Raw genomic sequence first — 12,631 nt, forward strand, 5'->3', positions numbered from 1 at the left:
TTTGTGCTTATTTTAGTTGTGCATCATAACTGTTTTATATTTAAATGCTTAATTGTATAATTATTGTTTTTATTATTGCCATCACGAGGCATTGAATATACCTGTCAAATCATGATGATCAGATTTGCAATAAAAAAATAAAATAAATGTTGTAGAAAGTGAAACTAAATATCTTATTGTCGAAAATTATTTGAGGGGGATAAAAAAATATAGCACTGCTTCATTATTTTGTGTGCAGTTAAGTCAGACAGAAATAAATATATTTACTTTTATTTTATTAAATAAATATTAATAAAATATTAATGTATGCATTTTGACTATTCTTATTCGAAAACCAAAATTTAACAAGATACAGTAATGACTGAATCAGCTGTAGTTTTGTAACTTACAATTATAGTTTTATTTAAAAAGAAGATACAAATATTAAATCCATCTATTTTTTATGTATTTATTTATATTGGTATTTGTATACTCAAAACTACATTTACATATATTCGTTAATATGTTCTTGCCTTGGGGTCTGCAAGTATAAATTGAGAGGTAACTTTTTATATGGAAATTTCACCTAAACGTACACCGCTTTCATGCATACGTTCTAAACTAATTAGTCTAATAAAAAAACATTTATTTATACATTAAACTTCGCCTTGTTCTAAATAAATAACGACGGTCCGATACTAACACAAATATTTTTGAAACGTTAAGCTAATTCATTATAATAAAAATATGATTCTAAAACCTATGCGTTATTTGCAAATGATAGTTGAACTCTCTGCAGTATTTATGGTTCAATTTGAACCGACCATAAATTATTATTTCCCATGTATCTTAAGCGGCGGGTTTGCCTCGTATCTATCAACTCAGCATCCTCATCTTATGGCGTATCTATCGTATCTGTAATGTGTGTGTGTGTAATTTTTTATACAATCAGACCGTGTCATTAGGCAGATGATCATCCTATAAATATTTAATTATAGAGAACGCCTCTAGATGTAGCACGTTCACCGTTCGCCTCAAACGCGAGTTGCCATTATAGATTGCAATGATTTTCTCAAAAAGATCGATGGTACACTCGCCAAAAGATTAGCTGTAAACTCGCTTTTGGTTGTCATATAAAGCTCATGCATAAACATGGCAAAAAAGCAAATCATTTGGCATATGTGAATAGCTATTTGTGTCAATTCCTAATCGATTTTGCGTTAATATATAAAACTAGTATTAACGGGATCCGTCGGATAATGGATGGAAAACTCAGCACATGTTCATAATGGGCTCGAATTAGCGGCAATAATCGAACGTGTTATTCGAATACTAGATCGTAATCTTACGTATTATAATGATATAATGATAAAAATGTCTTTGTGTGAGACAATGAATGGTTATTGCGTTGGTAGCGAAACTGTGGGAAAAACTCGCCGTTTAAAAGCAATTACGATTCAATTCGATAATATTATTTTTTGTTGATACTTTTGCTTACGATAATGTGTGTATAATTGATAATTTAAACGGCTATATTAAACAATAATTATTTTTTAATTAGATAAAACTATAGGATGTTTAAAACACGATTTTCATATAATTTTTCCAAAGTCCTATTTTAAAAAAAATAATAATATAATATATATGGTTTATATTTTAGTTTTTTAATAACGATAATATATAGTTTTTTTTAGTAAAAATTGTTGATATTTAGCTAATAAAATCTATAGTGCATTTCCCTTTTTTTATATGTCTACAATATTAAAATATAATCGTAGAAAAAATATTGTTCAATGAATCCATTTTTTTTGCAAAAAGTGCAAAGCTATTTTTTTATTTATAAAAATCCATTTTTTTTTTGGACAATATTTTGTTAAAAGCCTGATTTTAAATCTAAGAATACGGTTAAGCAGTATTTTTGATTACTTCTTCATTGATTTATTTTGCTTATGGTTGTCAAAATATATAATTTTAGTAATATATAAAAGTGTTATTGTTTGTTTGAGTAGAACGATACAAAATAATGTTTCAGTGTTATTTTTAAATGTGCCACTCAAATTTTTATCGTTAATCGTTGCTACTACAAAAAAATAATAATATAGTTTTAGCTTTGAAGCACAATTGATTATTACAATAAACTTGAACTTAAACGTAGTTCATGAGCTATTTCATAGCATTATATAATTATTTTTTCATATTTTATTTAATTCATATTATTTTACTGTATTATAACAATGACGTTAATATATTAATTAAATATTATTACTGACAACACAGATGAATGAATAATATATATTAGTGCGTAATTTAGCGATGCGTGAAGGATTAGAAATCAGCTTTGATAAGAGATTGAGCATAAACAATTACTATGAAAAACATTCATCCTATACGCGAAGGTCGGAAAATTTAGTACCGTGACCTGAAAATTGCAAACCGTGACCAATGTCTGACAATTTAAAATGAGAAGAGATTTTCACTTTTCAATATAAGTTGTATTATACCATTCGATTCTATGTTTGCTGTATATGATTATAAATGCATAATTTTTTAAGTTGTTTATTAAAAAACAATCCGTTATTCATGTGAAAAATAATTCTACAAATCATATTTATATTATATTTTATAGATTGCTGTTATGAAAGTTTACATTACAGTTATATGTTTTTATTATATGAATTCAATTAAATATTACGATATACCTTGAATTTTAATGCTCTGGCGTGTTAAAATAATTATAATAAAGTGTTTGATTACAACTAGAGGAATTTAAGAACAAGATAAACAGATTAGATGTCAATGGGTTGTGGTAAAACAGCATTAACGGCAGTTAATACAACTCAAGTTATGTGTGAATCAGTATGAATTTGGGTTGTATCTAGAATCAATACTCAGATGCCTTAATTTATAAAAAGTACTAGTTTTTATAATATATATTATATTTTAAAGCAGGAATATATACATTAAGGACTGAAATATTTATAATAGTGTATTGCTATTTTGTATAAGGCGCAAACATATTTTTTTACTGTTGTATAAAAATAAATTAGGAACAAATATTTATGAATTTATTTAATCAGTTATTGAGATGTATTAAGTAATTAATTTGAACACACAATTTATATAAACAAGCATGAACTTTTATTTTGCATTCATGCTATGGAGATAAAATAACTTGTATAATCCATGTCGATCACTATTGATAAGGTTTCCTTAGATTTTCCAAATCTCACGAATGAATATTATGATTTATGGTTTTACAACCATTGCATAAAAAGGATCGGTCCGTGGCAGATGCTTAAAAATATATAATACATATTTTCTTTGAAGCTTCTGAATTATTTAAATGCCACTAATTTTTTCACGATTTTCTTAACTACTCTAATTGGTCTTATCTTTTCTTTGATAATCTAAGAACAAAAATAATAATTATAAAAAAACAAAACGCTCCGCTTATGAGTCGGGAGATTGCAAAAATGTATGGGGACTTTCCACAGAGTTACGGCATAAAATTTGCCAAAATTAAATCTGCTTTTCTCAATAATTTAAGAGTTTATTTTTATACATACATACATACATATTACATATATTTTTATGTATTAAAGTGAAAATTATAATTTTCAGTGTTTAAGAAATAAAATACATCTTGATGAATCAATACAATAAAATCGAGCTAGGTTAAGCATAGTGATATATATTTATTGTATGCAGTAAAAATCGTTTATAATTAGTAAATATTTGTTACTGGTTTACAGACTGTTGTCTCATTATTGTCACACAATGTCTACTTTGTTGTAATGCATTGATCATGTTGCAACGAAAGGTTAACAATAAATAAATAAAACTATGATGCATCTATAAGCGATTTAAAACGCAAAATTTCACTTTTTTCTGACATATTTGATTATAATGAAATGCAATGTATACTATGTATATAATCATATATACAAATAAATTATTATGTTCTATTAAAATTTAATATCAATAATTTCATAAATGAATGTAATATCTTTTTAACACAAATTAACTACAGTTTTCATAAAAGATTGTCAAAAACATATACCAAAATGTTTATAGCCCATTAAATTAGAGTATTTACTCAGATTAGGTAGGCAATATTATTTAAAAACAAACTGCTTAAAAAATATATGTAAAATTATGCAAACTAAAGCGTTTTTAATTTTTTTTTAATAATGATAGTCCTAGTCTATTATATACAGATCCATCACTTTTGAGAAATAATTTATGGAAATCAAGAGTTATTTTCTTTAGAGCGTAAATTAGTATGTAATGTCAGAATACTTTTAGTATGACACATCGACCATGAAAACACAATCGATTCGTTCGACAATTTCATTATAAAAACACAAATAGTATACATATGGGTGTACAATAGGTTCAAATTGACGATTGTTTAATACAATGCAGAGCATAAAAACCAGTGATTAGTTTTGCTTTCTATTATAAGTCAAATAGTGTCACGCTTCGTACTACGATCGGTCACGGATCGGCTACACCACAATTGTCGAAAAATGCACTTTTATATCTAAAAAGTAAAAATAAAACAACACTGGTGAGATTTTGTTAATAGCGGTTAATTACACGGTTAGTTTTGTAGGTACGTTTTAAATCTTTCTATCGTACCAGCAATAAAACCTGAACGTGTGAGATTCTCTTGCTATATAATACTTTGTTTTTATTTAAACGGATGATCGTCACATCGTTAGAAAGTGACCGTTTCTGCAATTGCTCTGGAGAGAGAGATTCTCACTCGGACCGGGTTCGAGAGACTTATGTAACGCAACTTCCTACATCTCCTATCATAGATAAATACACGTGTTTACATATTTATAACAGTATAGTTAAATATACCTGTCAACAAATCCTGTTACACTTGTTCGAATCACATTATTCACAATCGATCGATCGATCACTTTTTTGTTTTGTCACAATCTGTATTATATTATTGATTAGGCACTTTAATTTAAACGGTGACGATTAAGATGGTGTTTTAGATTAGTGTTTTAGCTTCACATGTTTTTCATAATTTATCAATGAAGATCTATGTAAGACACATTGCGTACGCGACGATCTCGTTCGTGCAGCTTCTGAGCACTGATCATTCTTCGGGCTGACTGCACCGACCTACTACACCTGTCGGACTGACTGGTCAGTCATTGTCAACATTTTTCAATACTTTGAGTATTTTTTAAACATACAGCTTGCTATTTAATATATATGGGTACAAGTTGAAAATCAATATATAAAATATATTTATATGTACTTAATTTATAATAGTGTTTTTTACTTGGACTTAAAAAAAAAGAACTGTTGTTAAACTTATTTTAAATATTATTAAATAATGGCAAAAGAAAGAGAATAAAAGGGGTTATACGTGATAAATAATAATATTTTGATAATAAATATTACATTTGTAAATTAATTTGATAAACGCAGGTTTTACAAAATCGTTATTTGCTATATTTTTGAAAAAACATATATGTGTTTCAATCATAAAGACATTAATATTTTATGCATTAGAGCAAATTCTTAAACAAGGATAAACCCTATTCCAGAACCCTATATTATATTTCATTCCAGATTTGTTTAAAAGTTAAAAAATAAAATTCACATCTGTCAAATTTAATATGTTTTAGCCTAGAAGGATTTTGAAACATTTTTCGAAAATTTCAAGGGAAATTAATTAAATAAAATAAATTTTTAAACCCAAAAAAAGTTGAAAAAACATTAACATAAATATACTTTATAAGGTAATATAAATATTATAAAATCTTACAATATCTTTATGGTAAATTAACAATATATCCACTTTTTATTTAAATATTTATGCACTGATTTTAATAACACTATTTAAAATCTACTGAATTGCACAGATTATTTTAAATTTCATTGTTGTATTTTAAAAAATTGACAGTATGTATTTTTTTTTTGATCTAATAAACATAAATATTACATCAAAATACTGCATTATTTTTATATATATTAAACAAATATTGTAGATATCATAAAACGAAGTTATTAATAAAATATTAAACCAACTTTAAAATAATCAGTAAAATTACTCGCGAATACTTTAGCAAATATTTTTTATATATTTCGTAAAAATTAGCTATTAAGTTAAATATATTAATAAAATAAAATAATTTAATAAATGAATTATTCGCGTGTAATTTATCAAATATTTCTATTTTGTGAGTAATTTAACAAATATTGAATTAAAAAATATGTAACTATATGCGTAATATTATGTTTAAGATGCGATTAAGGATATGGGAACCTTATATTTTTTTATCGAGATTAGTTCACAAGTTAAAAATGTAATTTCTATAAAATTTAATATGCTTAGGTCAAGAATGGTTTATAGATTTTAAGAGTATTTAAAGGGTTTATTTATACAAAAAAAATCGGAATCACTAACATAAATATATTTAATAGAATATGTAACATTTTACAGTGTATTTGTAGTAATATAATTATATAACATATTTTTTTTAATATTTATTCGTTGCTTATAGAAAAAAACTATTTGTCTAAAATCTTTGCAAGAGATTAGTCCGCTTGAAACAAATATTGTTGTATTTTATATAATTAGAGAGTATGCTATTTATATAGATCTTATCAACATCAATATTAAAATTATTTTAATAAGTTACTAACTGTGTGTTTATATTTCGTTAACATATAACATTGTAAAATAAAAGTACACCGAAAATGCACAAAGAATTCAATACATAAACCAGTGAGGATTCGGTTTTTAGTCTTAAGTTCTTCATTTTTAATTTAAACAGACCATCGATATTTTAATTTGCTATTTATATTTTATTTGTAGTATATTATTCTATAATATATAAAAAAATATTTTTAATTATTTCTGTTATATAAACTTAACAAAATCTATACAGAGAATTTTCTTTATCGTTATTAAAATTTTATGTACAAGCACGTTAAACGTACGCTCCACGTGCCGAATGGTTGGGTACACCTGTTATCGTAAACTGGTAGTCCAAACAAATCGGTCAACACGAGGATGCGACACAGTTATTACATCAGTTTATTTAGTTGTAATTAAGATAAATTAGTACAACTTGAAATATATTTTGTGTTACTAATATGATATACTATATCCAAAGAGTAATTTATATGTAAATTAAGAGAAACATTGGCAAAACAAAATACGCAACACTAACCATTTTAAAAGCGAATGGCGAACCTTTAAAAAATCATTGATACGTGAAATTGCCACGCCCTATTTAAATATAGATAATATGAATGTGTGTGTGGGTCAGAGCCATAATCGACTAACCCATATTATGTATTCTAAACCACGTATATAATTTATTTTAACTTAAAATATTATAATATGGATAACACTGTAAGTAAATAAAAATTATCTACTGATCTTGAGATTTAAAAACCCGGTTAGTATCTTAACACAAAACATTTTAAAACATACCATTGTGCTTTTTAATTGCGACAATTATTTTAAAACATTTTCTTTATCTTGATAGCAAGATATATCTCGCTAATTAACTCAATGGAGCTTTATTTGATATTAATTTATTACCTGTGAACCGTTTTAATAATTGAATTGTGTACCAAACAGCACTTTCACGCAAACTTAATTAAAATAGTAAGTATTCCACAGGGATTTATAAGTAAACCTAACTCTTTAACGTTAATTATTATAAAATAACATTATGTAACTCTTTAAGAATTTGTCGCTTAGCAATCTGTGCGAATTTAGTTGCATGTTGAGATGTAAAAAATAATTGTTGTTGCTATTGCGCATAAGAAAATTGTCAGTTATTGTCATTTACAAGCGAAATCGGTTCCTTATTATTGTGACACTATTGTATAATATACAATAAAAATTTGCGCATGTATTATTTGTGATCAGTATTGCAAAATTAAAATATCTACAATACCGATAAATGTAATGAATATATAAAAGAATTATACAATATGTGAGAAATATGCTAATTGTTAATACTATTAGTAGTTTATGGTAAATCCATTAATGGCTTTATCGCAAAAAGTGGTATAATTCTTTCACTCTCGTAGGTTCAGAAATTCACTAATACTTTTAAAATATATTATTATCTTGTATACAGAAACGTCTTAATCAGAAGAGATTTATCTAATTCGATCGTCTTTCTTTATGATTAATTATGAAATCTCATAGGTGTCAGATTAAAAACAGCTATTAAATCACCATTTTTATTAAAGTTGATCCTCAAATTTGCACCCTTCATAATAAATAGTTTAAAAAAACATCGAATCATTATTATTTTATTGTGAATAGAATTATTGTTATTCGTGTACAAATTTAACAATAATGTTATTATTATTTTACTCGTTGAAAAAATGTCCAAGAATACTTAAAAGTTTCACAATTTAACTAAATGTATTAATTGTTAACCCATTAATATCTATGAGCAATATACGGTCTATTGACATAATTACAATATATTTCACTTGCAACTTTTAGCGTTACATATTGATCTGGGTATTTAAAGTTATTTATTATATTTAAAAAAAAAATAATTCAATCTAATATATATATATATATATTTAGTGCATTGCGATATAATCACTACATGGTATAGCACATATTTTGATGGACGGTATTAAATTTTAATTATTTTAGTTGGATTGCGCAATATCTTCTTGCGACGCGCATAACTTAAAATGAAACATTCTCCATTCAATTCTTTACTCTGTAAATCGTATCGATTTGTATTAACGGTGTATTATAATAATACACGTAAACAAAGGAAATATATTTAATTATAATAATAAAAATAAAAATTAAATTTGCTCCGATTAATTTTGAATCGCCGGTAATGCATTCCGTTGTTTCGACCAATGAAAAACAAGCATTCAAATATAAATCAAGATGGCTGACATCAACGTGACAACAGCTTTAAATAATTATATATAAGGTAAATAAAATTTTGCTATGCGACAATAATTTTTCATTAATTCGATTTGACTGAATATAAATAATCGGATTGTAAATTAACTAGGTGTGTTATAACTATGAAAATTAAATATATACATAATGTGTTGAGTTTGCAGGAGAATACGTGATTCAAACAAATTAATTTAATACAATAAGAGCGAATTGTAATCTAAAACGCTATTTAAAAAAATGTATTTACTAAAGGTTAAGGTTGTATTCGAATCAAAGGCGTAAAATTGTATAATTGCCGCAAGATCAGATAAAATAACCGACCATTGAAATGGTATTGTTGTTTTTATGGTGGAACTGCGAGGGTATAATTCATTTTGACACTATCGGACCTCAGAATTAAATTGTGTCTCTTAATTAAATCTTATGATGAAAAATAGGTCGGCTCTAGATCAGATTAATGCGTTATGAAAAGATTAGAACATGAAGTTATGAAGAGGCTCATTCATGACCTATAAATGGTCATTAACTTGAGTTTTTGGTTTATCAGAAATTATTTCAAAATACACCAATTAATCTATTTTTCCTTCGGAAAATTCATAAAGAAACGATTCCTTTCTTCAAATATATTTTTGATATATACTGAGAAGAGAAAATATTATCTAAATAAAATTGTTATTTATTTTTTATATAAAATAATAATTAAAACATACATTATTCTTTTCTAGTCTTTTCCGTAGAACACAACATTTTTATATAAAAATATATTAAATTTACAGGTGTCATACAGTTAATAGTATATTCTTTAAAAGACCATTTATGGCTATAGTATTGATCGAATCACATATATGTATCTATTAGTAGTTCGCACAACGGTCTGTTCGCCTAACCGAGTAGCCCTAGTATCAGGTTTACGTATGTACGAAGTAAGAGTTACTAGGATCTTGGTTCGACTGAATGATATGTGCAGCGATTAGCCTAGATAGTGGTGTCGGATAAGCAAACAGAACTTTATGTCCTGTCAGGAAACCAGTTGCCGACTTGAGAACTAGTACAGAAATGAGACAAAGAGTCTCGTATACAAGGATGCTCACAATAATTGTGCACTCTGCATATTGCTAAATGTAGTAGTTACGTAAATAGCAAAATAGCATATTCTTTAAAAGGGTACTTTAAAATTTAGTTTAGAAAGTGACATACGAATTTTCATAATCCCATAATTTGCATAGTCCATTTAGCAATATGTTTATTCTGCGTGAAAAAAGCTGCTATTAAAATTATTTCAGAAGAATGCAGTGGATCCAATGACAATGATAAGCTCATTAAACATTGAAGAAAAATATTATTTTAGTATACGTTAAACTAACTATGAACTTTGTGAAGAGAATATTTATGAAAAAATAACCAAAATATTAGGCTTAGCACTTTAAACTTTGCTCGCGTTAGGTGCCTAAAAATTCTATGATATTGGAATTAATAAATTTGTTTTCAGATTCACAAGGATAGTACAAGTAACTAATACGGAGGGTTCTAAATGTATTTTAAATCATTAAATCTATTAAATCAAGACTTAATAATGCAAGCAATTGGCATTGTAAAGTATTGGCTTCATCTTACCAAAGCCATTTTAGGTCATCTTTTATAAAACATATCATTAGCTCTTTGATATATAGTTAGTTGCTTTAAGTATGAACTTTGTGCAATATCTTCAAACTCAATGTACGTACTTTCATACTTTAAACTGTGTCAAAATCGATAATTTCGCGTTCCATATTGCAGGTAACGTATGTAATCAATCATAAAAATCCGGCCAACGGTTACAATAATTATCAACTTTGATGCCGGCGTGCAATCATTATTTTTGACGGTATATTTCGTGTTCCGGATCGTTTTTTTTATGATCGCATAGATGACATTTAACCGTATCGAAGAAGAACGAATAGCTGGAGAAAGGTGAAAGAGTCTTTGAGTGTGCCGATCTTCTTTAATTGTTTGATGTGGTTAAAAGCGCTGAAACCAGTTAAATGCCAGGCTTGAATGAAATGTTGGTGATTTTTACGCAAGTCATAGCGGTATTCGCCTATCCCACTGCCTTAGTTGTAGAGCCAGACTCAACTGAGGCAAAAAGTATGACCGGCCTTCGTTAACTGTAAGTTGATTTGCTCTAAATATCCGGCTGGTGGTCAATTGGACGTGTGTACATATGTGCCGTGAACACTGTACTTCACACAATGGTTAAATACAATAATCGTACTAGTAAATTCATAAAATCATGACGAGAAACTAATCGACCAGTTAAATGCCAGTCCATAGTAATGTAATACTTACTGTAAAATAAAAAAACAGAATATACTATTAACTCTTCTAAAACAAATTATGGAATATGCATATAAAGATAAAAAAATATAAACCATTTCAGAGGCTTTTTTGTCACAACAAATACTTGTGCTTTTGCACAAATACTTGATATTTGTGCAAAAAAATATTCACGTTTACGTAAAGTTTAATAAATATGTTAACGTATGCGCAAAGTCTTTGGATTTGGGTCAAAGAATTTGTTTGTCTGCAAAGCAGGTTTAACTCTAGATTCTGGTTGTCAAGCTAAACTAAGGTTGACGTAAAGAGGGATGCGGCTGCTTTTTCAATCATGTCTGTTGATGATCGGCGTCTCTTCTTGGTTCGAGTTCGTACAAGCCCTCGTTTGTCCCAATTAAAGATCTAAAGTAGAGTTATTGATGTGTTGTTGAAGGCAGTGGTGTAGCGAAAGGGGGGGGGGTCCGGGGGTCTGGACCTCCACTTGGAAGAGCGCAGCTGGTGATTTTATGTTAATTAAATATAAATTACAAAAATTATCTTGCCTTTTTTTCTTGACAAAACCCCCCTCCCCACTTGACAAAATCCTGGCTACGCCACTGGTTGAAGGCAAGTCTTAAACGATAGTTGTTGATTTGGACGCTGTGTATCTGGTTTTATACACATTGCCAGTCTAAGGGAGATGAATTGCTCATTCACTTTTTCTGTTACGACCAATTAGATTAGCATGTTTTATTACTGGACTTTTATAACCGTTGAGTTTAAGTTTAAATATGTCGCAAAATGTGATCTGAATAAGTTTGGAACAGCCAATAAGTATTTTAAATATTGTGAGATCTAGTAACTTTGCGATCAATTGTTTTGGATCCCAAAATGTTGTCATTTGTTATATTATAAAAAACATTTGTAGAAAGTTCCAAATGACTATTGTGATGCTTTTAGTTTATTGCGTCTATTGTCACGTACGGTCCGCACTAGTTAATTTTAAATGAATTTAAGGCGCTCCTAATGCATAAGAGGTCATGTTTGTATGTTCAGTGCGTCAATTTCTAAAAAAGCTTTGCAACTACAGCTCGTCACTGTGGACCTTTTCATTTTTATTAAATGTTTATATGTAATCATCGTCGGACAAAATATTTTGGAATCCTAAATTGGTAAGAAGCTGGAACAATAACTTGACTTGATAATTGCATCGCTAATAATGGATATTGGTTTAGGTCTTCAATGAACATGCTATTTATTTGGCAAAATTAAAAAATATAATGAAAAATTTTAATAAGCACGAAAATGTAAATATGTTAAAATTTCTTCGCTCTTAAAAGTCGCTAAACATCGATGGATTGTCGACACCACCTTTTATTAACTTTAAAAAGTGTTTCATTTAGTAGACGCTACGCCGAAATTTTATCC

At 27.7% G+C, this 12,631-nt stretch overlaps 1 protein-coding gene across 1 annotated transcript in view; it reads right to left on the reverse strand.

Moving 5' to 3' along the window:
- Nucleotides 1–5,093, reverse strand: part of mwh (multiple wing hairs) — a 104,142-nt gene extending 99,049 nt beyond the window's left edge. The window contains exon 1 of the mRNA XM_088205199.1: nt 4,849–5,093. The gene's annotated coding sequence lies outside the window, so the exon portion shown is untranslated. The remainder of the gene's footprint in view (nt 1–4,848) is intronic.
- Between the last annotated feature and the right edge of the window lie 7,538 nt (nt 5,094–12,631).

Source organism: Plectrocnemia conspersa, unplaced genomic scaffold, assembly GCF_051122295.1.
Source record: "Plectrocnemia conspersa isolate PC_06_02 unplaced genomic scaffold, ASM5112229v1 ptg000002l, whole genome shotgun sequence".
Taxonomy (NCBI): Eukaryota; Metazoa; Arthropoda; class Insecta; order Trichoptera; family Polycentropodidae; genus Plectrocnemia; species Plectrocnemia conspersa.